We start from the raw sequence: 27,764 nt of genomic DNA on the forward strand, positions 1-27,764 counted from the left end.
GGTTATAGTTTAATTCTGGCCTTCTATTTGCTCAAGTCAATTTGCTAATAATTTTGAAAATTGTTCTTTCAATATAATTTTCAATTTTATTTGCACAATTTTTCCATATATTTTCTTTTGATGCTTTTAAATCTCTGCTCTATTTATACGTATGTCTCCTTCAACTTTCCAAAACCTAAAAAAACTTTTAATACTGTTGATCAATCTTGCCTCTTTTATTTTTTATTATTTTTAAAGTTTTTTTATTTTTTTGATCTTCTCAAGCCTTCCCATTAAAAAAATAGTTTCTACTCTTACTATTATAATCTCTTCATTCTCAGGGTTTTCTCTCTTGTTCTGTCTCTAGCTTCTTGATTTGGCCACTTAGTTCATTAATTTTTAGTCTTTATTATATGTGTATCAAAGTTAAACATTTTTTTTCTTTGTACTGCTTTAGAGACATGTACACATTTTAATCCCTATTACTTTCATTTTTATGTAGATCCAATTCATAAATTTCATTCTAATTTAGCCTTTGGGCAGTGGATTATTCAGAAGTGTATTTTCAGTATTTTATGTGTGTGTGTGTGTGTGTGTGTGTCTGTGTCTGTGTCCTATTTTGACTATAACATTGTGGTGAGAGAAAATAGTTTATATAAGATATTCTTTCATACATAGGCATACTTTGTGACTAAAAGGATTTATTTTCTCTTTTTTTTTCGATGAAGGTGGTCTACATGTTTATAAGGTACAGCTTAATAATTTCACCTTTTATATTTTCAACAATCTCATTACTGTTTTGTCTGGTGTTCAGTTTCTGAGGAATATATCTGTAAAATCCCTAACTGTATTTACAGATTTGTCAATTTCTTTTTTTGCTTATGTTAATTTTTGCCTAAAATCCATTTTAGAAAATGGATAGCCTTATATTTTAAACCACATTCTAGTCTTAAAAATACCTAAAGCTAATTAACATCTCTATGCTATTGCATAATAATGCAAGGGACTAAAAATATGGAAACACTAATCTCTTTCTATTATTTTCATGCTATTGTTATGTTACCAGGTCTGTTAGCTCTATCCTCTCCTATTAATCCTCATTATTTATTTGCTTTTAGAGTCTATAATTAAATAGATTCACCAATATGTTTACACTGTCTATATTCACTACTTTTTCTTGTATTTTACTTTTGTGGTTACCTTCCTTCTTTTTTCTTTCTTCTTTTCTTCAAAAATATTAACTTAAGGCAGTATATAAATACATATATATATTATACTGTGATCTGGGTGACAGACAATAAACATTAACAAAATAGCTAAATTATAGTAAGTTAGTAAATTATAAATATTCTGGAAAAGTGAGAGCAGAAGGACAGAGATTAAGGCAGGTTACATTTTTAGACATGGTAATCAGCCATCAGCCATGATTCACTAAGAACATGTTTAAGCAAAAACTTTAAAGAAGTGAGAAAGTGAGCTATGCAAATATTAGAAAGAAAAACATTCCAGGCAGAGGGATTATAGCTAATGGAAATATCCGAGATGCAAACATGACTGCAGTATTTGAAAAAACAATACAAAACAAAACATGGTGGGTAGTGTGGCTGGAGCAGATAGAGGGAAGGAGAGAGAAGGAGATGAGGTCAGAGAAGACACAGGTCAAATCACATAGGCTTTGTAAGCCATTATATGGACTGTGGGCTTTTGCTGTGAGTGAGGTGGGAAGTCATTGTGGGATTCAGCAGATCTCATATACCTTTTAAATGTTGACTCTGGCTGTTGTGTGGAGAATTGGCTTGTAGGAAGGCAAGAATAAAAACAGGGAAAGTAGTTAGAAGACTGCTATGGTCTGACTGTGTCCCCAAAGTTCAAATGTTGAAATCCTAACCACCAAAATGATAGTGTTAGGAGGGACAGCCTTTGGGTGGTGCTTAAGTCATGAGAGTGGAGTCTTCATGAATAGCATTAGTGCCTTATAATTGAAACACCCCAGAAATCCCTAGCCTTTCCACCATGTGAGGACACAGTGAGAAGTAACCAGCTATGAACCAGGAAGAGCGCCCTCACCAGAACGCAGCCATGTTACCCCTCAGTCTTGGACTTCCAGCCTCCAGAACTGTGAGAAATAAACTTCTGTTGTTTATAAGCTACCCTGTCTGTTTTATTTTGTTATAGCAGCCTGAATGGACTAAGACAAGGATAATTACCACGATCTAAATAAGAGATGTTGATTGGACCAGATCTGTAGCTGTGGGGTTGGTGAAAGTTTCTGGATAACTTTTGAAAACACACACACGTGTGCACACACACACACACGCGTGCACACACACACAGAGCAGGTTTGCTTCTTCATTTAATAAGAAATCACTATGGCTATAAGAAGAGATCCTGGTGATAACCAGCATGTGGTAGTTAATTATAGTAATGCAAGTTTTTAGAGAATAATTATGCTACCAAATCTCTACTATAAATATACTTCATATATGAACAATTTTATTGAAACTCCTACTTAAATAAACTCAAAGAGCTGGAACTTTGTAGCTTACAATTTTGACTGGTTCCAGGAATGGCAGATTTGTTTTCTTTGTTGCTGTTACTAATTAGAAATGACCCTGTAATATTATGTAGTAACTAAAAATAATAATAAAGGTCAAGAAATAAGAATATAAAAATTAAGGTAGGATAAAGCAAATAATATGAATTCTTTAAAAAATTACTTTAAAATTAACTTTGGGGCTCCTTTATGTTTTGTATTGTTTTGTATTGTTTGACCCCACAGGCGATAGAGTTTGTTAAATTAAGAGAGTTTGCTATAATATGCATAACATGAAGAAATGAGGTTTTAAAATTTAATTGTCATATAGATCACATGAAAAGCCATGAGTATGGCTAATACTGTGTAGCAGTGTTAAAAATATAATCACAGTGTCTAGACATTAAATAAAGGTAATTGCTTTCTTGTGACAAACCATTTGAGATAGAGAAACTAGGCATCCATCTTTTTCAAAGATCACCAGGACCCATAATTACTATGGGTATATAAACCTGCTTTTCATTAACAGTGCATATGAGTGAATATAACTTCTGAAGAAACATTATGTACAAAGTCCAGGTCAGATTGAGGAGGATAAAACATTATATAAGAGAATTAGTTCAGCAGCTATGGTCTTCATGATAAAGACATACAACCGGTGCATAAAAGATAGGGAACAAGAGATCAGAAAGCCTAGTGTTGTGCTGGTGAATGTTTAATAATTAGCACACTGGAAAAAAAAACCAACACTGGTATGTATGCTTGCAGACTTCCATGATGTAAATACTCCTATTGTGGCTGATTTCAAGCTACCAGCCTGATGTCACTGAAAGTGGTGTTAGGAAGACTTCTCACAGTTAAGCCTTGCAAGCCCATGCGAGTCAGTTTTGGCATGTCACTTACTAGACTTATTATTATCAAATAGCTGTGACAGTTTGAATAACCCTGAGTTTCCTCACTTACAAAATCAAGAGGTTGGACTAGTTATTTTCTTATGCTCTTTCCAGATTTATCATGCTTTTTAAAGGACAGGGGTGAGATGATTTTTGTCTCCTTAAATAAAATAAAATGTATATAGAATATCCCCATTTAAAAATCTTACATACAACTACAGGTGGAAGTAATGGTACAAACACACTTTTTCCATTAATTGCTGCTTTAATACACTTATCTTTAAATGGAGTGACCGATTTGGGAACATCATATAGATGAACTGGCATTAAATAAATAAAGTGGTTCCAATTCAATGAAATTCTCTAATTCCAATTGTTATACCAATGATAACAATGCAAAGAGATACCTTCTTGGCAGTAGAAAATATGTTTTCTATTATATTCTTCATACAACCTAATTCTGTGCAAAGCTGTGGTAAACCTGTAAGATTCCAGCTTGTGATATTCATACCCTTATACCATTTCCTTTCTTTGAGTGTGGGATGGATCTTGTGACTCATTTCTAGTGGATGGAATTCGGCAATATTGTTGAATATTACTTCCCTGATTAGGTTACTAAAAGACTATGATTTCTGTCTTGCATGCCCTTCCTTGCTCTCTTGCTGGCTGACTCAGAGAGGCATTCAGATGACTGCAGCCTCAGCCATTTTAACTGAAACTTCAAGAGTGACCTGAGACCATCATGTGGCTTGGCCTCTCCCAGATTCTCAACACTCTGAAACTAAGATAATAAATCTATTTATTTTAAGTTGCAGATTGTTGTTTAGATGGGATCATTTCTATTGATCTATTTTCAACACTGTCTTCTCTGTCATCTTCATTCTGTTATTGACGTTCCCACTGAATTTTCTGTCTTGTGTATTGTATATTTCAGTTACAAAACTTCTGTCTATTTTTTCTTTATGTCTTCTATTTCTTTGCTGAAAATTTATATTTTTTCATCATTTCTGGAGTGTCCCTGATTGCTGGAGCATTTATCTAATAACTACTTTAAAGTCTTTTCAGATATTTTCAACAGCTGTGTCATTTTGTTGTTGGAATCTGTTGTCTTTTCTCCTGCAAGTTGGAATTTTCCTAGTTTTCCACATGGAAAACCATTTTGGCCTGTATCTTGCAAATTTTGAATGTTATGCTATAACCTTCCTGATTTACTTTAAATTCCCAGGAAAACACTGACATTTTTGTTCTAGCAAGCAGTCAACCTGGTTAGGTTTATGCTGAGAGTTCCAACATACTTTTTGTGGGCTGTGGTTCCAATTTCAGTTTATTTTTCAAAGCCTTTGTAGTGCTATTTGAATCTGTCCCTTGTGTGTACCACCCAGTAGTAGTTTGGGACCTAGTTGGTAGATTATGTGTTAGTTCTGTTCTCAATAGCTTTGATACACTGATCAGGAGTGGATCTACATGTACACAACTTGGTGATGAGCCCAGGAACTCATAAACAACTTTATAGGGTTTCTTTTCCAAGCCCTGCCCTCCGTCTGATCTCCCTGGTACTTATAGGTTCTCTGGGACTTCCTTTTTCAGTCTTCGCCCAGAAAGCTGAGGCTTTAATTACTCCTCTCTGCCACTCACTTTTACAACTGTGCAGCATTCAGGGCCAAATGGTGAGAGTCCAAAGGGGAAAAAATGGTCACCTCAGTACAGATCTGGTGGTTACTCAAATGCTCATCTTCTTACCTGTTGTACCTGCTACCATATACTTTTCAGGGTCTTTGAATAGTTGCTTCACACATTCTGTCCATTTTTATAGTTGCAGTTAGTGTGAGAGATAGAGTGGTGTGTGCTTAGCCATCTTATGCAGAACAAGAATTCCTGTTCATTTATTTTTAGCATAATTATTGATATGGATTTGTTTAAATTTATCAAGTACAGGGATATGAGTTAAGGGGTACATACATGTTCCTCCTGGATGTTAGTTATCTGGAATAATTCTTACTTTTTCTATTGTATATTAACACTCTACATTAAATTTTTCATTGAGAATTAGCACATGTTGATTGCAGAAAATTTGGAAATATAGAAAGGTGTACGTTTGATTAGAAACTACTCCAACCAGTCAGTGATAATAATAGATTGTTTAATTTTTCCTTTTACCTTTACAATACATGTATGTGTGCATCTGCTTATAGAAAATAAAATAGTACCGTATTCATAAGTTCTTTTCATTTTATAATACATTATAATCAGTATTTGTATTGTAAAAGTTTAATAGCTGCACAATATTCCACTATGTGGAAGTATATTAACTTTATAATACACCCACAGTTTCTAAATTTTTTTCCACAAAGTTTATACTTTCTAGAACCTGCAGTTCCTTACAGAGTATTCTTCACACAGGTATATATGTCAGGTTGTTGAAAATGAATAGATAAATATTATACGAACAATCTAATAAGAGATGTCAAAACAGTTTTCTTTTGGACACTAGTATGTTATCATTAACCTGTCTTAATTACTTTGAAACTTTCTTTTTAGTCTAAACCCTTTTGATTTTATGATTCCTTTATCTTTTTTCTTTCCAAGTGTTTAGGGAACAGTGGGCTAAGGACAAGGTAAGTTTTTTTCTGTGCACGTTTTGATGGCACTAGGAGAATAAAATTTATTACTTTGTCCATTTAAAAAAATCACCTACCTGGCATATCACAGTTTGATTTTACACGCAGATACATACACACACACTAACACACACTTAAAATAAAGTTTTCTTTAGTATGCATGTGGGAGAGAGTATACACTATGATTTGTATTTATGTGCAAAAGGAAATGGAACAAAAGAAAAATCTCTGAGTCAAATATATTTATTTATACTTGTAGTTTCTATTAGATGATTATCAGAACTATAAGGATATATAGCAAGTGTGGATAAACTTATGTATGTCTCGCAAAATTTTAACTAAAAACTAACAAACCACTTATTAATTTGATAGATTTCTCAATAACACTATTCATAGCCCATTTTCATAATCATAGCTTTATTTGATTTTTTTAGGAGAGCTATTTCAAAGACATTCTATTATAGCAACACTGTAAGTTTAACAAAGATATTATTGTTGCTTATGAAATTATTTAACTCTTTGAACTATAGTACCATATTCCATTTTGGACCTTACATAACTTTGCCCTAACTAACATAACCTATTATTATTTTAAAGAATTGTTAGCAATTTTACTAAATAATTTTATATCAATTTTCTATGGTTTTTGAAAAAGGAAACCACATTTAACAGGGAGTATTATTAATCATATTGAAAGGAGTTATATCTTTTCATGATTTTTAGGTCACAATATAAAGGCTTTTATATATAAAATAAATAATAGAAAGAAATAAAATGTAACATATATCCCTGTAAAATAGGTTAATAGTTAAAATAAAATTTTATACTGTTCAAAAACACCCACACAAGATTAACAAAATTTATATCACAATTCAGGTAAGTTAGATTTCTTATTCATTTTTAGACTGTCCAACAAGCCCTGTGGTGAGAAATTTTAAGTTGTCAGCTTTAGAGTAAAGGTTACAATTTATATTTGGTGACTTTTGTCAAGTTCTACTAAGGCCCTTTATACCTCCCTAATGTAAAGTGGTATTTTTGCATTTTTATACACCCTGATTCACTTATAACTAACAAGTGGCATATCTTAGATTGACAAAGATATGCATGAAGCAGATGTCAGAAGATGGAAATGATTACAGTATGGAGCACTTCTTTTGTAAAATATATGAGTTAATCTGCCAGGCATGACAGGGGAGGACTGAGAAAAGCTTTCTTTGTGTGTAGTGTTGGCAGGTGTCATGAAACTTCCACCAAGCAAGATTATTAATTCATGACCTATATTCCTTATTGCCATTACAGTAGCACCTTTTTCAGAAAGGACAGCCATTTCCAACAGGCAGACCTTCAAATTATGCATGGGGTATGAAGTAAATGCAAATCTGCATCACAAATTTAAAAGCAAAGAGTGCTCTTGACAATCCAGTGCTTATCTTCCCAGGTTAAAACTTTCCAAGTTCTGATGGATGGTTTCTGCAACCCTGCATTTACCTTAAAACCCATGTTTCTCCAAGACTTGGTGGTTGGCAACTCATGGAAGAGAAACATACTTTTCTTGAGAATGAATTGTATCTTTTACAGAGCTAGGGTTAAAAGAAATTGTAAGGGCAATGTCCACAAGCTGATGTATGAAACTATTCCAAAGGTCCTGTATTTTGTCTACCAAGAGGGGGTCTGGAGGAAGTCTTATAACAGATGTCTGTCTTTAAATATGTAGGTGTCCTGTTTCAAAGTCTCTCATGACCTTTAACCTCATATTCTTGTGTTGAGTCAGGCAATCAATGTAAAACATACCTGGGCAGAATCATCCCTCAAAGACATTACTCCACTGTGCTTTAGAATCTGTCATTGACCTATGTTAGGGGAATTTCTGGAAAATTGTTCTGTCAACTTTTCTGCTGTGTTGTTGAGGATGTTATGTGTTTATCATATTATTCACTGACTTCTTTTTGAGGTCTTTGGTCTCAGTATCAGTTGTGATTTTCCTGAGCATTTGGTTCACTTGTGTCATCTAATACTAAATCTTTCATCTGATTTTCCCTATTTGTGTGGGAAAACAATCTTGTCTGTCACTTTTAACAAATGTATAACTTGTTATAGCATGCTTCTTAAAAACTTAACTTCTTTCCTAGGTACACCTCACTAATTTAAATCTTAATTTTTATTGTGACTCATTTTTTTCCTGAAGTGTAAATTAGGTTATTTTTCTTGATTTTGCTGCATCTTTGTAAACTACCTCAAATCATTTCAGAGCAAGGTAGGATGCAACTTAATAATACTCAAATTTATAACTCAAGATGAAATTCAAGTCACTTTGTAATCTAAATCCAATTTACTTTTCAAATGTTAACTCTAAGAACATCTTTATATACCACTAGTTGTAATCAGCTTTGTCACCTCCATGTCCCTATACAAACCAGGTTCATTTTCATTTGGCCCACATTGAAAATGCCTTCTTCTTTAACCTCTATCCATCCAAATATTATCTTTCAAGATCCATTTTTTATTATACCTGATCATGACATTTTCCTAACGATGAATTCATGGCATTTATTTACTTAACCGTTCCTCTAGATCTTGACTTTATTCTCTCTACTGATGATTCTCATATTGCTTGATATGTCATGTACCTTCTTAATATATTTAGTACCAAGATCTTGGCTTTCAGGTAAACAATGAGTTCCTAAAAGTGAGGAGATGAGTCTTGTCTAGAACTCCTAATATTTGCATTCTGGTGCATTTATTGAAGGCATAAACATTTATAAAATAATAAATCAATTTATGTGATGAAATAAAAGTATTAACTAAGACTGAGAGGCCAAAGCAGATTTTAACACAACATCATAAGTTCACTGGAAATTCTGAAGTATTGTGTTGGCCAAAAAGGTCATTCGGGTTTTTCCGTGACATCTTATGGAAAAACCCAAACGAACTTTTTGGCCAAACCCAATATTTACAGTTGTCGCAATACTTAAGATTTCTACGTACCGAGCACTAACTTGGGTCTTGAACAGAAGTCACCAATTTTTCCTTATATTTTGTTATTCCATTCCATCTCTTTGTAAACTTTGGGATTGCTATGTGACTCTGAGTTTTTTCTGGAGTGAAGAAACTTAGGCAAGAATCCTATCTGAATTCAGCAGTGACATTAGGGTTTACATTGAGCAAAGGGTCAATCTATTGATCTGTGACAATTTACTAGGGTCACAGATTGTCATGGCTTGGTGACATTGAGAGATGAGTCATTATGATTTTTCTGGATGATGACCAATGGTGAAGTCAACAAGGCTCAGACTAGGCAACCCAAACGAAGCAGTTGTTTTCCAGTGTATTCTTATACCTTACACACAGGTAGAATAAAGTATAGGGCGTATTTGGAAGCTCAGAAAGGTACAAAGATAATTTCTCTGCCATTCTGAATGACTGCCATCTTCTTGCATGCTGTGACAATTTTCTATTCTAAACACATAGTTCACTAAACATTCATACTACATTCCTTAAGGGGTTTTGTCTTTGAGGGCTTCCTTTTTGTCTTTTCTTTATTTTTCTTCAGAGTAGATAGTAGCATGCTGTTGATAAAACACTTGAACTCCTGCTGTTAAAATTGTTGAGTTCTGTTCAGAGGAGTGAAAAAATGTTCTGCCATTTGTTCCCAGGTGCTGAGACTGCTGCTGAAATGTACAAATAAGTGCTCTAATGTGTGTAGAGAATAGTTCTTTGTAGGGTTTAAGGCAGTGCAGAAGGGGGGTGTCTCACCTCTTTCCTTGTGGGAGGTTGAACTGCTTGTTTCCCCTGCTGGGACTTCCATCCCTCAAAAATTCTTATGTACTAACACATGGATCACTAGAGGTTATTTTTCTTTTTTAATTTGCTTTATTTATTTTTCCCCCAAAACAACCCAAAGTTTGCATTGTCAATGACAAGGTAACTCCCAAGGTTGCTAGATCAGACTTCTGAGAAGAGTTTAAAGTGCTTTAATCTGTCATTTAATTAATATGGATATTCTGAATGATCAGTGTTCAAAGTGTTTCATTTTTACTTCATAGAAATAAACCTCTTTCTTGACTTTTTACTTTGTTACATTTTGAAAGCAAGTTCTTCTCTGTACCAAAATAAACTTAACTAATGTCATAATTTTTTATCAATTCATTTTACCTAGATGGTTTGATACTCTGAGTTTATTGGAGCCAGGGATGGATGATCTGTTCTAAGCGGACTGTACACATTCACACATACCCACTCACTGGAACATATTCACTGTTTACCACACAGTCTTTTAAGATAATAGTTATTTCCATCTGGTACGTGCTCCCCCACTACCAACTGCCATTAGTAAATTTTTTTAACGAAATAATCCTCTTGTGGGTAACATCTCATTTTGCACATCCAAAGATATGCCCCACATCTTTACAATAACGTTTTTTTTTCACTCAGTCATCATATATCTATTAGGCACCTAGTACTTGCCAACAGTTCTGATAAGCCTTAATGTTACAAATTCAAATCAAACAAAATCTGTGCTTCCAATAAGTTAACAATGTGGAGTATAAAGTCACAAATGCCAATAGACCACTGCTATGTGCTGCATGCTGTGATGACTGTATTCTATGTGTTCTACAAGGGGTCAATGATTATGTTCTTATTTGCATAGTATATAGGGCTAGGCCCTATACAAATTTCATATCTCTGGGTACATTTTAAAGAAAATTAGATATATAATACCACTTTAATATATTGTAAATGTTACATAGAATGAAATTTTGGTGCTGTATTGCTGATGAGTTTCTGTTCTAATTGATTGGATTGAATTGAAAGCAGAAGTTCAAAGACCAAGGTTATGGAGCTACTTTACTCCACTTATATCAGTCACAAGTACCTACTGTCTCAACAGACAGATACACAAGTCAGAAATGAGTTTCCAGGTAGAAACCGTGGCCACTTTTTATATCTTTGGAGGCCTAAGAGTTGGGAGTAGAGGACTTGATTCTAAATGTCAGTTCCAAGAAGGGATTATATACAATCTTTTTAAGGTGCTTATGTTGGTGCAAATCCCCATGAATATGACCTATTTATGAGTGAAAGAAATCCTCTTTGAGCATTTCTTACAATGATGCTTTTCCACTTAAGGATTACCCATCCGTTTTTATCTTTGTTGCTTATTGCATATCGAGATTGCCCTTCTCTGTGATTTACTTTTTTTCCAAATGCTCTTATTTTAAAGACCTAAGGATGAGACTGCAGATGAGAATTGAATTGTTATTGAAACTACAAAGAAAAAAACCCCCAGGTTTTATTGTAACTCTAAAAGCACATTTTAAACCCTGGAACACATTAAGAATAAAAAGTTCAAACTCACACTTGTCAAGGCATTTATAGTTAAGTATCATCTATTGTTAATGTTTCCTAATTTGCCATTTCTTGCTAACAGTTATGTGTTAATAAGAGAGGCCTAAATCTTTCATCATGTGTCTCCTTACTGGGTTTTATGACCTACCTCCAAAGATGAGGCCGCTGGAACTCCTGCTCAGACAGACAGAAAGGCAGCACATAGCTCAGGAAATTGGTGCTGATCTGGACATCAAAAATCCTCTCTCCTCATTTTGGCCTTTTTCTCTTTAAAGACATAGGCTGGGTCAATCGTAGAGATAGAGAATAATAAAAAGGAAAAATTTAAGAGGAAGTTTTAAACTTCTCTTCCCCCAAAAGCTACTTTGAAGAAAAAGTTTCTTTCCCATTCCTATTCCAGAATAATTTTTCTTCAGTTGCCTTTTAAACACAGGTTCTTCCTGTCTCAAAAACACACTTTAGCATGATGGTTTAGATGAACGACTTGGTAGATGGTGTTTGTGGTAACTGTGCATAGGATGAAATTTTGGTGCTGTATTGCTGATCAGTTTCTGCTCTAATTGATTGGATTGAATTGAAATCAGAAGTTCAAAGACCACGGTTACGGGTTCTAAGAACCACCAGACAGCATTACTAAAACAATGGTCAGAATGAGTCACTGCAAATTGTGTCCACTGAACCTTCTGGTCAGTACAGTTCTCCACCATCATACCGGTTCATTTCAGAAGCAAATTTTCTACTCTTGGCAAAAAGAATTTGCCTCCTGAAGTCCAGCCCACTTTGGGGTGTGGAGCCATAGTCCCGTATAGTAAGACTGCGGCCTTGCGTGCTTTGCTTACTTTATCCATACATCTCTCATCCAGGAGCTTCTCAAAACGAGTGGCTGGATCATTGTAAGATGTTAGTATTCCTGGATACATTCTAGTATCTTATCCGCATAATAAGGTTTCTCATCAAAACCTCAGTGTGTCTGTCTCTGGAAAACTGTATATAATTATGTTAGAGCTGAAGACTTATAAATAAAGCCATAATAATCATGCTTTGTTTGCATTGTGTCTTTTCATTTACAAAACATTTCACCACACGTTTTAAAATTGGTCCTCCAATCATTTCATTAGCTAACTAGGGATGTATTATTTATATCCATTTTCCAGATGACACTAGAGGTTGTGACAAGTATAAGGTCATGAAACTTGTAAGCAGAAGAGCCAACACCAGCACCTAGTAAAGAGGTTATTTTACGATACAGACTGAATCTAACAAATAGCCCCATGAAGACGGGTGGGCAGTTCGTATCAAATTATTTTTTAGTCTCCTCTAAAATCTGCATCAGTAGCCATTGTAAATAAGTGTTGATGAAATGAAGAAGCTGTGCTTCATCTCATTTTCCTGAGTCTGGGAGAAGCTTCTTTTTATGGTGAGATTGTGAAACATGCAGCTCCTGAACAAATACTTGAATACTATTGATTTAGAGATAAAGGAAACAAGAAAAGGACCTTGTAGAGGATGAGAGAGGAAGATGCTTGTATAACATTTTACACAAAATACAAAGTAAGCCAAAAAAACCCCCAAATAACCCAAAAAACCTTAGAGGAGAAAGAAAGGAAAAAAAGAAAAGTAATACTAGGCACACGTTTATTCCATCAGAATTGTAGTGTGATTAGTGCACAAATATAGTCCCATCTTCACTCTGGGCTTGTTTCCACAGAGTGTAGTGTCATTAGGATGATCAAGATGAATAAACATCACATTCTGCATCGCACAGCCCAGTAAGCCTCTATGGCATCAGGTAGCAGGAGCTAAGTGAGGTTCTATCAACCTCTGGGGAAGAATATGCGTGGGGAAGGAGGAATAACAATGAGGGCCAGAAAATTACTTGGTAGTCTCTTTTCTAGATGAAACCTTGCTACACAGAGGATGCAGTGTCTTGAGGGAGCTTTGAGCCTCTGTTAATACTTAGACTTCTCTGCCCATGATTCTTGCTGGCTTGGTCAGCACTGGATTCCTAGGATAGAGCATCCCTTAGATTTGAGTCAGCATCCTGGATGGAGAAAGAATACTAATAGATGTTGCTGCTTCCTACACTTTGGCTCTAAAGAGAACAAAAAGTAGTGCTTTAGAATAATAATTTAAAAAGTAACCTTTTTTTCTGATGTTTTTTGTTATTCTCCTCAAAACAGGCAGATTATAAAAATATATTCAGAAAAATTTCGGCTAAATTTGTATGTTAGCTGCAAAATGACTGATAAGGAAAACAAGGCATGTTTGAAAGTTTTTTGAAGTTGACTTAATTAAGAGCAGCTATCGCGGCACCTACCCAAAGCTCCTAGATGCCAAGGGTGGAAATGCTGAATTGAGCTGGATGGCATCTTTGATTGATAAAAGGAGAATAGGTAGAAAGCTAAGAAGACAAAAGAAAAATAAGGGAAGAAAACATATATTCACTGAGCATAATATGCCGTGGGTTCCAGTGTTGTGCTGTAGCCAGCTAGTACTGGCTCACCTGAAAGAGCTCATTGTTAAAATTTTCAAGAATTTTTCAAAGCAGTTGTTAGAAACATCCATTATTAAAAATTAAATTGTATAAACCTTCACTTAACTAAAATATTAAAAGCAAAATTAATAAACACTCAAAGCTCAATCACTTCCAAATTATTTTTCATTTTACTATTATTTATGTTCTCGAGGTTATCCATACCTATTGTATCTGTGGTGGAAATCCTGTATAACCGTGCACTACTACACATCTCTTTTCAGCTCTGTATTCAGTGACATCATATTGGTGGCTCAAATTACCCATGGCTGGCAAATGCTACAAATCACGTATTGATTTATTGTTTTGTTGATTGTCTAATCTTGAGAAATGTTAATGATGAAAATTAAAATGGAAAGTGTGTCATGCAGTTACATTATGAAGAATATAAAATTAAGGAAATATTCATTTATCATTTGAAAACTATTATCTGATTCAGCAAAGATGTGATGCACATCATTCATGAGCAAATAAGATTCTGACACACATCTTAGTTGTTTCACTTTCCTCCTAACTTGTTATAGTAAACAAAAATATCAACCAGCTTTGATTTCGCATATCAGATTTAATGATGAAGCATTTATTGGGAAAAGAGATGGCAGATTGGGATCTGACTCTTTTTGCCAAATCCTGGTTGAATTGAAGCCATAATATGTCTATCACTAAAAGAGTTTGGAAAATATCAGTGGAAACATTGGTAGAACCAATTGGTTATGTAGAATTTACAATAATAAGTATTGTGTATTTTACCATTAATTGCTAATTGTGTGCTACACATTCATGTCAATAACCTTTATAATAAACTTATATACATACTTTTTTCTTCAGAGAGCCTGTTGTTTAATATTTGTCAGCATACTACTGATAATTATTAAAATTTTCTCTTATTCCCTTATTTAATTCTGTAACAATTCCTTGAAGTAGGTATTATCCATATTTGTAGCTATGGAAAATGAGGCCCAGAAGAGTTTGGAAATAGTACCAATGTCACATAGCTGTCAGAGAATATAGTTGAGTTGGGGTCTTAGGAATATTCTGGCCAGGGCCTGGGCTTTTGTACTGACACCACTCTGACACTGACATTTACTAGTTAAAGACCTCAGTTAAGTCACTTGTGCTACATTCTGGCCTCAGCATCCTCTTCCATGAAAGGAGAATGACACTATCTATTCATTCCTCCTCAGAATTGTTGTGAGGATCAAATGTGAAAATAATTTGTAAACTTAAGGTGCTAAAATATTAACTAATTATTTACTTAAGAGCTAGACATTTAAGATAGCATTTTGCTTGCAGAGCTTTACTATTTCGAGTCTGACTCAGGCTCCTTGAAAATTAACTTTTCCATATAGATTACCTGAAAAACAGAATATGCACTTCATTTTCTTTTGGAAATACCTTCTGTTATAAATTTCTAGATATTTTCCTGTTCTGGGCTTCTTTGCAAGTCTCCAACATCTTTTCTGTAAATTTAAGCACTGTTAATTATTTACAGTAATAGATTGATGGTTTCTTAAAGTGTTTGGCAGCTCTGTATGCCCACGTTTTTATCAGCCTAGAGCATCCCTGAGGGTAGTGTGTGACCAGAGGATTCTGGAGAAGCAGCCAAAAGCTAAAACCAATGCATAAGTGAAAAGAAAGAAAAACAAATTATTTTTTTGAAAAGGAATCAAGTTGTTTGCATTAGAGTATTGTTACTTATAACCTTGGATAATTTAAAGTTATTGGAGAATGTAAGTACATTTTAATACCCTCTGATACCTCAGTATTAGATTGAGGTATGGATAATAGATAATTTTGCCCTATATCTGTCTCCCAATGCCAAAGCACTTCCAGGTGATGACATTTTCTATTGCAATTCTGAGTGTTTACAGGCCTTGATTCTGCTAGGTAATTATAAAATCTACCGTGGCAGTAAGGCTCACTGCGTGAGCTAATGCCATTATATAGAATTAATCAAACCTAAATGAAAAGGTCATTAGAGAGTTAAATTATTTCAGTGATACCAGAGTAACACCACATAAGCAAGAATTATCCTCCATTTTGATATAATAGATCCTGAAATTTAGTCATTAGTTTCACCTCACTAAGCCTATTTAATTACTGATGTGGTTAATTACTTAAGCCCATTGACCACTGTTTAGTATTCTGTTACTTATATTTTTGGCTGTTTGAAAAAAATGTTATGTCACGTTCTTAACTTATCGTTATGCTTCACCTTAATTACTTCCTATGAGCTAACAGAGATGATCTAATAAAACACTAACAGTACAGGGCATGACTATTTCTTAAAAAAAAAAAAACCACTAACATTTATTAAACTTTTACTATATAGGATATTGTGCGTAGGTATAAAGGGAAATTGTTCTTTTCATGGTAAAATAAGTGAATTTCCTAACACATTAGAATGGTATTTAGTTTCTTAGGAGAGCTTTAATGGCCTCCTTTGCCATTGTCCCTGACCAGAACAGAGCGGATTAAGAATCTGTGTAGAAATGTGCTGTAAGGAATTCTGGATAATTTGAGGCAGAGAAATGGTGCAGTGTCACTTAACAGCTGAATGTCCATTTTCTCTGGCAGGTTAATGTAGTTTGCTGATGTAAATGTGTAGTAGTCAGGATAGGCTAGGTTATGTTGCACTAACATACATTCCCATTATCTCATTGACAACAAAGATTTATTTCTTGCTTATGCCACATGTCCCCTGTGAGTTAGCTCAGTCTTACATCCTCTCTGTTAGGGGCTAAGGCTGATAGAGGCTTCATCTTAATTTCCATAACCATCATGGTAGGGGGAAGAGCACGTAGTGAATTACACACTTACATTTTCCCCAGGATTACAATCTTACCACATGCCCCAAAGAAACAGGACCAGAATATTCATGTCCATCAATAATGACTATCACACACCACCACTAAGGACTTCAGTGGAGGGAGCAAGAAATGGAGCAAGTCTCAAGAAACTCTGTTGTAGTTCTTCTTGCTCTGTGTGGTCACGTCACTCCAGCTAAAATTCTATAACCTTTGAGCAGTACTAGATGAATTCAACTGAGCATTTTGGGTTACGTGTGTGCTCTTTTTTTTTCAGTGTAATCTGTAATCTTTCAGAGATGCTTCAGTCCTCCTTTTACAATCTCACTGCATCCTGATGTTCTCATATAGAATTGATCAAAAGCAAAGATTTAATTATTTGAATAATTATTTTCCTATGTACAATGAGGGAAGGAACTGTAATCACTGCTTTTCCAAAGCATCTCACTCAGTGCCAAGGTCAGAGTGTCGCAAAATAAATTTAGGTTGTGTGAACAAATGAATGAATGAGAAGATAGAGATTCCAGCCAATTTGAAGGGGGGTGTCAGCTGGAAATATTTAATATTTATTTCTATTTTATTTCAGTTCTTTATCATTTCTTCATTCTACATCCTTTGCGCTTAATTTATTCATTTTCATGTTTTTTCATTTTCTTAAAATGGGAGCTTAGTTCTATTTACACCTTTCTTTTTTAATATAAGCATATAAGCATTTAAAGTTATATTTCCCTTTAATCAGTACTCTTTCTGTGCTCCACAAATTTAGATATGTTGTATTTTAATTATTATTGAGTTCAAAATATTTTCTAGTTTCTTCTGTAATACGTTTTTTGATCCACATGTTATTTAGAAGTGATTATTTAATATGGAAATATTTGAGGTTTTTTGGGGGGTATATCATTGCAAATGAAGATAATTTAATATCATTTCATAATTAATGAAGACTTACCTTCTGGTTGAGCATATGGTATCTTTGTGAATATTCCTTGTGCACTTGAAAGATGTGTATTTTTTGCTATTGTGTTCTATAATTTGCAATTAGTCAAGTTGATTGACAGTGTTGTTCAGATCTTTTCCCTTTACTGACTTTTTTCTACTTGTTTTATCAATTTATGAGATATAGGTGTTGAAGTCTCCAAATATGAATGCTTCTTTCCTAGTTCTGATTTTAATATTTGTTCATAAAATTAAAAAAATTATTTATTACCTTGTTAATTGCAAAATGGTGAATTTGTCCATTTCTTTTATTCTGTAAGGAAGATCTCTGTCTCACACATAGCCTCTTGTCTTTTTAAAAAGTATCTTTCTGGTTGTATTGATTCATTTTTTTGGTCAATGTATTATAAGCCATTATGATTATTATTTCTTAATTTTTAATTTGTCTTAAATATCACCAGGAAAGTCCTTTCAGGTAATCTCTGTGCCCTTTTAATGTATCCCTTTTAGTATATGAACACATCTTTGATTTCTGATGCAACAAAATATTTCAGGCTCACCTTTTACTTTCCCAGTCCCAAACCTCATATCTTTTAGTTGGAAGTGACATTTAAAAACCAACATTTGGGGGCTTCCTGTTGGCACAGTAGTTAAGAACCTGCCTGCCAATGCAGGGGACCAGGGTTTGAGCCCTGGTCCGGGAAGATCCCACATGCCGCGGAGCAACTAAGCCCGTGCTCCACACTACTGAGCCTGCGCTCTAGAGCCCATGTGCCACAACTACTGAGCCCATGTGCCACAACTACTGAAGCCTGCACATCTAGAGCCCATGGTCCACAATAAGAGAAGCCACCACAATGAGAAGCCCACGCACCACAACGAAGAGCAGCCTGGGGCTTCCCTGGTGGCGCAGTGGTTGAGAGTCCGCCTGCTGATGCAGGGGACACGGGTTCGTGCCCCGGTCCAGGAAGATCCCACATGCCGTGGAGCGGCTGGGCCCATGAGCCATGGCCGCTGAGCCTGTGCGTCCAGAGCCGGTGCTCTGCAACGGGAGAGGCCGCAACAGTGAGAGGCCCGCGTACTGCAAAAAAAAAAAAAAAAAAAAAAAGTAGCTTCTGCTCGCTGCAACTAGAGAAAGCCTGCACACAGCAACAAAGACCCAATGCAACCAAAAATAAATAAATAAATAATTGATTGATTAAAAAAAAAACAACATCTAGGCATTGTATTATATGTACTAATTGCTTTGGGTGACATTTCTTCTAAGCCCTTCAATGGAAGAGTTTGGAAGTATATATTTTTAAGCAATCATTAGTTCATACTGATACTGCTAATTCAAATCCAACAGCACAGGGTTCGTCCTCACATTTTCCCATTCCATATTTGTATTTCCTTATCTCAGTACATATCAGTGTCTACACATTTAAATATCAAGTGGAAGAAATAAATGGAATACTGACTATAATTTGAATAACCTTAAAGAGGGAAGGAAAGGAAAGAAAGAGAACTAAACTCATGGCATAAATATAAGACAAATAGCAAAATATTAAACAAAACCCAAGCATGTGTGTGCTTATTTTCAATTTAAAAGTTTTTAAGAAAACACTGCAGTTAAGAGGCAGAGATTACCAGGGTGTATAATAAAAGCATAGTCAAGCTATATGTTGTCTACAGGAGATGCACATTAAATATAAGGACAAGGTAAGCTTAAAGTAGTAGGATGACAAATTATACCTCATGCTAAGAGTAACCATAAGAAAGCTGATGTATATATATTAATATCAGACAAGGTAGACTTCAATCCAAAGAGTATTGTTAAGGATAAACAAGTATTTCATAATAATAAAAGGATCGTCTTATCAGAAAGGCAGAATGTCAAAGTACTTAAAAAAAAGGGCTTCAAAATACATGAAGCAAAAAGGCAGAATCAGAGGGAGAAGAAATAGATTATAATAATGGTTGGAAATTTTAATGCCCTTCATTTAGTAGTTGATAGAACAAACAGACAAAGAATCAGTAAGCATAAAATATCTGAACAACTATGTCAGCCAATTTGATATTTAGAGAAAGCTAGACTCAACAACAGAATGAGGAATGTTCATCAATGCAGGCAAATACTCCTTATGGGCCATACTAAATAAATCTCATTAATTTAAAAGGATTGAAATCATACAGGGAATGTTGGCTTACCACAATATAATTAAATTAGAAAATGATAAGTAAAATATGTACAAATCCCCTAATGTTTGAGGGGAAAAAAGTAACATGGTTCTAAACAACCCATAGGTTTCATGTCAATATCAAAAGAGAAAATAGGAAATATTGGGAACTGAATGATAATTAAAATGCAATATATCAACATCTATGAGATGTAGCTACAGAATACTATACAGGAAATTTATAGCTTTAAATATTTTAATAGAGGGAAAAAATTAAAATCAATGTTCTAAGCAAACTATGGCCTTAAGAAAACATAAAATAAGGAAAAGAAAAAATAATAAGAGAATATCCATAGATAGAAAATTAACAAACAATAGGTAAAATTAAAGTAGTCAAAATTGGTTCTTTGAAAAGATTTTAAAAATTGATAATCTTTAAGAAGACTGATCAAAAAATAAAGACAATAAATTACCAATATTAGAAATGAAAGAGAGATATCACTGTAGATTGTATAGATATGAAAAAGATAATAAAGAAGAATGATAAATGACTATAAATTTGACACCTTGTATGAAATAAACAAACCTTTGAAAGATCACATATACTAAAACTAATCAAGAAGAAGTAAAAAAATCTTGGATGGCCATATATCAATAATAGTAATTTTGTAGCTTAAAGATTTCAGACAAATTATTTTGGCTTCACTGGTATACTCTAACAAACATTTAATGAAGAAACAACAGTATTGCACATGTTCTTTCAGAAAATAAAGGAAGGAAAGATTTCTCCAATTTTTTTATGTATGCAAGGTATTAGTGATATCATGGCTTCCCTGGTGGCACGGCACAGTGGTTAAGAATCTGCCTGCCAATGCAGGGGACATGGGTTCTAGCCCTGGTCCGGGAAGATCCCACAGGCTGCGGAGCAACTAAGCCCATGCGCCACAACTCCTGAGCGTGCGCTCTAGAGCCCACGAGCCACAACTACTGAGCCTGTGTGCCACAACTACTGAAGCCCGCACATTTAGAGCCCGTGCTCCGCAACAATAGAAGCCACCGCAGTAAGAAGCCTGTGCACTGCAACAAAGAGTGGCTCCCACTTGCCTCAACTAGAGAAAGCTCAAGTGCAGCAAGGAAGACCCAACGCAGCCAAAAATAAATAAATAAAATAAAATAAAATAAAGATATTAGTGATATCAAACTTAGCAATGCCATTATAAGAAAGGAAATTTCGAGAGCAATATACTTTATAAACAAAGACACATTTGTTAACTAAGTATATCAAATCAATCTAGCAATATGTAACAAAAGATAACGAATTTATACTATGACAAATTCAGTTTTATCTCAAGAAATTAAGGTTAATTTGTTATTCAAAACTAAGTCAATCTAATGGAATACTAAATAATTTAAAAAGAACAAACTATTGCTATGTACAGCAGCATGGATGAATCACAAATTCATTATGCTAAATTAAGGAACCCAATATTAAAATGTTATATACCACATAATTTCGTTCATTTGGCATTTTGGTAAAGGTGATAATATAGGAGGACAGAACAGATGAGTGGTTTCCAGGAGTTTGATTGGGAATATGTTGTGAATACAAATGAAATGAATGAGATAATTCTTTGGGGTATAGGAATATTTCTGTATCCTACTCTGGTTGTAGTTATGAGAATACATGCCCATGTAAAAACTTACTGAACTTTACACCAAAAAATGTGACTTTTGCTCTATGTAAATTAAAACAAATCCAAAAACAATTTTATTTTTTATATTAATAGAAAAACAGATAAACTGTCATCTTAATAAAATTCAGACAGTGCTTTTGACAAAAGTCAATATCCCTTTATGATAAAATGTCCTAGCAAATTAGGAGTAGAAAAAAATTTTCTTACTATGACTAAGGGTATTTGCAACAAACCTAGAGTTAACATTATACTGACTGATGAAATAATGAATACTTCCGCCCTAAGATTGAGAATAAATACACCCACTCTCACTATGTCTGTTCAATGCTGTATTGGGCAACAAGGCTAAAGAAACCCTCCCAATTCCAGAATATGTTTTCATATTTCAGTATCTACAGAGGAGGAAGACCCACTAGAAGGATGTTGGAATGGAGACCTAGTACCCAACAGAGGTAGGTACCATTATTATTTACATTTTGCAAATACCGAGTCTTAGAAATGCTATTTAGTGTGTTGTTAAGGCTGAAAACTGAACACTAAATTTTATGTTTCTAACCACTAAGCTGTACTTAATAAGTTACACTCAATTTATCTTTGCATTTTGTTACTTCACCTCAACATTTTGTATAATCTTTGGTCCAAGGTCTATGATCCAGAGAATAATGACATCGGAAGTGTTGTTTGGAATATTTGAGAAAACTTTCGCTATCTGAAGCTTACAGTTTTTTTTTTAATCCAAACATTTTTAGCTATTCATTTTTAATTAAATGGAACATAATTATATGATTAGACTCAGATGAGCTACAGGGAAATTTACCAATGTATTTGAAACTAAAAGATAACTGGAAAGTCTATCTGTGATGCCCAAAACTTTAAGAAATACATACTTTAGTTTTATCAGTGGCTTTGCACTGAAAATTATTCTGGGCCTGCAAAGGCAAAGCTCATTCTGGAGAACTGTATTGCAGAATTTCATGACACATTCTGAGCCCATATGGCAAATTAATAAAGGACATCATTCTGGGTCCCTTAAAGTTATATTTTGCGTTTTACTTTACAAGTTACTTAGAAATTCATTCTTCTATCTTGGCATGAGATTAGTTCAGCCTCCTAAAGGCTATCAGCATTGTCTTTGAGTGACAGGCTCTATACTGGAAGTTAAGACTCTTAGTTTTAATTTGTACTTCAGAGTACTAGTTTGTAGGTGGGAGAAGCCAAAGTCCCTTCCAGAACCCATTCTACCTTGTTGGAGATAGTTTCTGGACACTGCAGTGCTTGAATGGTGCTTGTGTTCACTGCCAGCTTTTATGGAGGATCTTTATTTCCTTCTGACCCATTTAAGCCTGTTAGGTGATGAGAGGAAAATGACGGAAGCTCTTCCTTCATTATGTACTGCTATTATGTACATTATGTACTTCTATTATGTACTGCTTCCTCACTGTCACCTTTACTGGGTCCCAGAAGGGAGAGTATAAAATCCCAAAGGAGAGCGTAAAATCACAGGTAGAGATTAGTATATTCAAAGAATGGGTTTCCTGCTGGTATTCTGTTTTACGTTTTGGTTTTTAGAACAGAGTTCCACTCTAATATCCATCACAAGCTTTTTTAAAAAAATTTTTTAATCTAAGAGAATTATTTTTCCTATCATAAGATTTGGAATTACCCTCAGGCAGTTACTTAATTCAGGAACTATGTGCTGAATACCTAAACCAGTGATGGGAAAGGAATTTTGCTGAGAAGGAAAATAGTGCAAGTAAAATATTTATGGCTAGTAAAGTATTAATAATTAAGTTCATGGAATATAAAAAATGAGAAATAATATTACAGTACATTTTATTAAGTGGCCTTGTAAAAGAGAAGTGAAGATGAAAGGACATGAGTAATTGTTTATTAATTTGAAAAATAAGTAGGGAGGTGTGGACTTGTGTGGATATTCTGTTTCTTCTATTAAGTTTATTTCTGTCAATGGGCATAGTTCTTTTCATTTTTTAAATATCGTATTAGCAGAAATCAGTGGATAGAGGGAGCAGATAGCAGTGAGCCAGAAAGTTACCAAAAAATGTAGGAAGTACAATGATTAAAAAAAAAATACCAGATGGAATGGATCACTAATGATATGTTGTCAGATGCCAGTATAGCCAAATGTCTTCAGAAGATAACTGACCAGGTAGGCTTCTTCTTCTATCTCCTAGAATACTAATACCCTCATGGTCCCACCAAATGCAACAGGAGGCCAAACAGTCAAGAAAGCAAATCATAAACTATGGAAGCTTAATAAATTAGTAAAATAGATGTTAAAGGATGTATATGTGATAAGAACTAGGGTCTTGTGAGGAATTAGAAATGTGGAAGGTTAGAGAGAAAAAAGGAAAATCTATCTATATATCTTATTAATTTACTGATTTCTGTATAAGCCAAACTTTTCCCTCTGTTTTTGAGTTAAAGTAGCCTATAGTTAATTAAACTGAAACTTGTATAGGGTTTAAGATTGACTTTCAAAACATTTTATCTCTCATTAAAAACTCCAATCAATTAGTATTGGCTACTTGAATTGCTCTATGGGGTTGTATCATGAAGCCGTATTCAAGTTCTGTGAGAGTGTCATAATCAATTACTTAAGTCTACAGTGATCATGGGAATGTCTGCAGTGATTATGACTTCTTACCCTGAGTGAGACCTTTCAAAACAGATGGCTCTTATGTAAACCAGGGCTCAAATCAGACTAGGACTGAAAATTTGTCAGACTTCTAATGTCAAGCAGATATGGAGTTTGATGAGGAATAGATGGCCAGTGACTGTATGTTCTAGAGACCGACTAGAGCCTAAGTATAAAAAACAGTTTAAACCTAGACATGAAGAAGAAACTGGACTCACATTACATCACATGATTCTTGGCTTGGAATCAAAGATTTGAGGAGAAAGATTCAGCCAATAGACTTCAGAATGTTCTTGGTTAAGGAAGGCTGAGATTGGCTTCTACGAGGTTTTGTTTTCTTGGGTGATCCCTGGTTTATGGATAGTGCTTTTACATCTTTCTCGGACTTTGGAATATAATCCATAAGGATTCCATATGCTTAGGGTATATCATTGAATATGTTCACTTGGGTTCTGATAATATAGTACATCCCAGCCGTAAGAGAACTGGTTGGCAGTTCTTGGGGAGATAACAATTCCTGTAATGGTTTGTTTGCTTTTTTAAAGATAGGCTTGTAGGAAAAACAGGCACAGTAATAGAATGCTTAAGAATATTGGACAAAGTTGGATGCAATTTATGTCGACCAAATTCAGTGATTCAATAGGAACTTCTGTCTCTGAGGCTATAATGGATTTAGAAAACCAAAAAACACATCAGTGAGAAGAATGATTAATGCAACATTACTCTTAGCAATGTCAGTCAGAATCCAAGATCCTAGCCATCTGCTGGAACAGGTAACTGACAGAAATTCTAACATTGACTTTGCTGTTAACAAGCTAGGAAACCAAGCAGGGTAATTGTGAATGAGGTGGGGACCCAGTTATCAGTGAACTCTAATCAGTGGACTGGTGGCATTGGACTGATAAAGCAATATCATGAGATTCCTTCTACTTCTCTACCAGGGCCTAGTTATAAGGCTAGTTAAAACCTATGGAAGGAAGCTATGACCAGGCTCAGAATCAAGGGCTACAATTTTGGATATGAAGAAAAGAATTTGTCAGGTACTTCAAGTTTCATTCAATTTTTGAAGTTCTCTGTGGATGTAATTTTACAGTCTCTCTGCGTGTCTATTCTATTGATTAAGGGAGTTAAAAATAATTTTATAGTTATATGTGATAATTGATTGCTCTCCTGGAGATAAAATTCTTCCTACTCTATAGCTGTGAGTGTGGAAAACGGTGTCCTTTTGAGATAATAAAACCAAACCAGGGAATTCCTTGCAGTCCAGTGGTTAGTACTTGGCCCTTTCACTGCTGTGGCCCGGGTTCAATCCCTCATTGGGGAAGTAAGATCCCACAAGCTGCGAGGAGTGGCCAAAAAATAAAAAATAAATAAAACCAAACCAAACCAAATGTACAATTAATTGAAAGCAAGAACTTTCCCTGAGGTCCATGGATCCTTAGGGTTTACGAGTGGAGTTTGAAAAACCACTAAACTGGTGAAGCTCTCTCTCTATATTTTTTTTGTGGTACGCGGGCCTCTCACTGTTGTGGCCTCTCCCGTTGCGGAGCACAGGCTCAGCGGCCGTGGCTCACGGGCCCAGCCGCTCTGCGGCACGTGGGATCTTCCCAGACCGGGGCACAAACCCGTGTCTTCTGCATCGGCAGGCGGACTCTCAACCACTGCGCCACCAGGGAAGCCCTATCATATATTTTAAAAAAATTTTTCATTGTAGTATAAAATATTTTATAATATATTATATAGGTGTACAACTTGATGAATTTTCTCAAAGTAAACACATCTCTGAAATCAGTGCCTGGAACAAGAAATATTGTCAGCATCCCTGAAGGCCAGTACCCCTTCCATTCACTAATCCTCTAACAAGGGTAATTGCTGTCCTGACTTCTAACCCCATAGGTTTATTCTAGTATTGATCTAAGTGGAATTCTATAGAAAGTGCTTTATTCGTCTGTCTTCTTTCTCTTGACATTTTACTTGTGAAGTTTATTCATGTTATTATGACTAGGTGTAGATTGTTCATTCTCATTACTAAATAATGTCCCACTGTGTGACACTGCCATGATTTACTTATCTATTTTACTGTTGATGGGTATTTAGATCCCTTCTAGTTTGGAGCTATTGTAAATAATATGTCTATGAATGTTTCAGTACATGTCTTTTGGTAAATATATTTTGGCATTTCTGTTGTATAAATCTAGTAGTGAAATTTCTGGGTCATAACTGTAGACCCTCTACTTTCATCAGTCTGATTATCTCTCTAATTTCAATGTTCACTCTTCCATCTTTTCAAAATGGCATAGTAAAGTTTATGGTTTGAATCTCTCCATTTTTTTTGCAACAAAAACATGGAGTAATAGATTAAGCATTGAAAATTAAATTTAAAAAGATATGTCAGTGCTCCAAAGAAAGATATTTCCATAAACTAGAAATGAAAACACACTCATTGTGCATCGTGATAGATAATAATAAAACCACACCAAAATATTATCCTCCAACTAGAAAATATCAAGGATAAAAATGAAATTTTAAGTGCAAGTAGGCTGGAAAAAACAAGTTATTTACACAGCAACTATAATCATAGTCGACTTCTCATCAGCAATGCTAAATACTAGAAGCTGAGGAAATGCTATTTAAAAATGCTGTTTAAAAGAGATGAGGAAATGCTATTTAACACTGAAAACTATCATTCAAAGAAGAGGGGTAAATTAAGGTATTGCCAGGGATACAAAAAGCAAGGAGTCTTTCCTCCTGCAAATACTTCTCGGAAAGAATTATTGAAAACGTAGTTCAAAAGGAAGCACATTCATAAAACCTTGACCACACTTTAGATCAGGTGCCATCAAACTTTTTTCTGTGAAGGGTTGGATAGAAAATATTTTAGACTTTACGAGCTACATCATCTCTGTGGCAACTACTCAGTGAGGCTGTTGCATTGTGAAAGCAGCCATGGACGGGATGTAAAGGATGGTGTGGCTGAGTTCCAATAAAACTTTTTTTTCTTTTTACAAAAACAGGTGGCAGAGCATCTATGGCTCACAGACTGTAGTTTGCTGACCACTACTCTAGATCACAAAGAGAGGCTCAAAAAAATTAAAAAATGTAATTATCTCTCTCTGTGCCGCATCTGGTCTGGCCCTATTCGGTATCAGAATTAGTATAGAAATGGCATAAAGTTCTTAATCCCTGTATTTGCAACATTTCTTTCTTTAGATTTTATATTACAAGATAATATAATTTCAATTCTGTTTTAGAATCCAACAATAACATATCTTGGATCATTTTTATTTCTAATAGTTATCACCAATGTACACGAACCTTGGCTTTTCAGAAGAAGGGCTCTCTGATGGAGAGAGCCCCATCGTGCCCTGAAATGCTGGGGTCAGATGGGCCTCCACAGATTTTTGTGCCGTTGGACAGGACAAAAGTGTCTTCTGGGCTGAGTGCCACTTGGAAGACTTTGTACGATTACTCAGATGCTTTTTCCTTCATTGCTGTTTCCATATCTCATTTCAGAAGAGCCTCACTGCAGAGGAACAACCTTCTCTCAGGGCTGGATTTAGCAGAATGTGTTTGATCATTTAATTTCTTCACACCCTCAATGCAGAAGGGTTAC

Source organism: Hyperoodon ampullatus, assembly GCF_949752795.1.
Source record: "Hyperoodon ampullatus genome assembly, chromosome: 9".
Classification (NCBI taxonomy): domain Eukaryota; kingdom Metazoa; phylum Chordata; class Mammalia; order Artiodactyla; family Ziphiidae; genus Hyperoodon; species Hyperoodon ampullatus.